This window comes from Camelina sativa, chromosome 4 (assembly GCF_000633955.1).
Source record: "Camelina sativa cultivar DH55 chromosome 4, Cs, whole genome shotgun sequence".
In the NCBI taxonomy this organism is placed as follows: Eukaryota; Viridiplantae; Streptophyta; class Magnoliopsida; order Brassicales; family Brassicaceae; genus Camelina; species Camelina sativa.
This window is the reverse complement of record NC_025688.1, coordinates 11,268,523-11,270,923: the sequence shown is the minus strand read 5'-3', so window position 1 is coordinate 11,270,923 and position 2,401 is coordinate 11,268,523.

Genomic DNA, 2,401 nt, shown 5'->3' with positions numbered 1-2,401 from the left:
CCCCCCCCTTCAAAATTGGTATATCACATGGGATAATTCTTTGTTATTTAGATCAAATTGTTGTAGAATCTCTAGATACGTACGCAATACAAAACAAAAACTAGGAAAAGTTTTGCATACCCAAAAATTTTGGAATTGTTTGCAAATTTAATAGTAGCTAAGTAAACGAAAAGAAAATGAAAGATTTCTAGTCTCTAAATCGAATTAGTTTTTGCATAAAAACATTTTTGATAAGTTTTTTTTGGTAAAGCAATTCTAAATTTTACTTTTTTGTATAGAGTCCGAGACAATGATGAGCGGCTAGATTTTTCAGGTTTACCTATGCAATCACAGACATTCTTCATACTAGAAAGTATAAATACGTTTCACTATAAATTTACACTAATTTCTCCTTATTTTTTTGTGAGCTATTTCGATAAATACAAAGAACTTACAAGTTTTGCATGTTGAGTGAAAGTAGTGAAGTTAAACCAGCTTGATCCCATATAACATACTACTATACAAGTACCATTATATCACTACTATTGAGAGGGAAAATTACGTTTAATTTATGTGGCAATACTGGTATAGAAGGCAATAGCAAAAGCCAATTGTCTTAAAACCTTGGACATACTCCCAAAATTTTAATTTATTAATTGATACTTTTATTTTAAATATGAAATCTTACTATAGTTATAATCGACATATAATTATAGCACAAACTTCTCCGGTGAGATATGGCGGTTACATCTAGCCCCTTCGTCGTCTCCGTCTTCATCTGACGTTGTCAATCCCAGTTTTCTCCTTGAATTCTAGAATTATTTCTCTCGCATCTAAGCCAATTGATTCTGCTCAATTTTGAAAATATATATATTGCTTTGTTGAGACTCGGTCGTCGTGTTCCATCATCTTCGAGGATATCTGTCGACTTTGTCTAGCAATTTTTTTACTAGAAAACCATAAGAATCTACTGAATTTCGCATCCAATTTTTTTTTTGTGTGGATTTAGCAAGGTCAATATTTACAATAGAACAAGAATAGTACATTTAAAATGGATATGAAGCTTACTTATAAATGGCGATAAAATGATGATAAAGTGTCGTGTGGGGAAGATTGATCAAATAAGAAGAACCGCACAAAAAAGATACAACAAAAATACCAACACATATTCATGTCCTATCCCAAATACTAATTTTCCTTTTCATTGGATTAAAAATATGCTTCTTTGTTTTGGTTGGAAAAGAAACAAACCCCTCAAGAGACACTTTCTCTCTCTAAACCTAATTCTCTCTCGCCTCTCTCCTCTCAAAACTCAAAAGCCGTCGCCTCTGTTTTCTTGCCCAACATCTGGTGGCTTTATAGCCCCGACATGGTTCTTTCTTTATGTTTTTTTTCTTTCTGTTGTAGTGTTCTTGTCAGCTGTGTAGTTTTTTGAGTTTTTAGCTTCTCTCGACGAGATCGGAAGTGGAGCTACTCTAGTTTCCAGGTGTAGATCTTTTGATGATTTTGTAGAGGATGATGTCTTGCTCGATCTACCTGTGTGTTTGGCTTTGTATTGCCAGCGATTCGTCCTCTTTTTGCCGTGTTCTTAGAGTCTCGCTCTACCCGGAAGAAACAGATCTGGTCCATCGAGTTGGTCGGTGGTGTTCGTCGGAGATGTGTCTTCAGATGGGTGGTGCGGTCGACTCTTATGTCCGGTAATCGAGCTCAATCTCATCAAATTAAGCTAGTTTGGTATATCCCCAGCTTGTTTGATGTTGGCCTTAGATGTTGTTTCTTGCTTATCCTACTGGTTTGTTAGGTCATCTAGTCTAGCTTTCGATCTTGAGGAAGTTACGGCCGGGTCTTATGTCTGGTTTAGGATAGCTTTCGTTTACCTCTTATTTGATCGTTAAATCTTTAAACCAAGTCTCCTTCCACCACCATTAGTCTAGAAAATAATTAGGTCTTTTCCCGTGGTTTGTTCCTTGTTTGTTTTTGTAAGGCTAAGCTCTTGTGGCAAATGACCACTTGTGGGGATGCAAAGTCCTAGATGTAGATTCTCGGTATAAGATTAGGTGGTTAGGAATTAGATTCACGTTCGTTGCTTATTGTGTTAGAGGTATTCATTTTTTTGTTGGGTCAAATCTTCGCGGTGGCCTCTATCATTGGATCTCTTCCATTTGCGTTTGATGGTCCTTTCGACATTGACTCTTGAGAACTTAGTCCTGGACTAATGTTCTCCTCCGACTTCTCCGATGATTTTGAGAGCTCCTCTTTTGGCTTTAGTTTTCCACCTTGTGATTCCCGTATATTGGACTTAAGTTTCCGGGGATATCTTTGTTTTCCGCCGACTTTAAGATTTCAAAAACGCATTCCACTTTTGTATTTCACCTTGGTATAATATAATGAAAATGTTCTAGTGACAAAAAAAAAAAAAAAA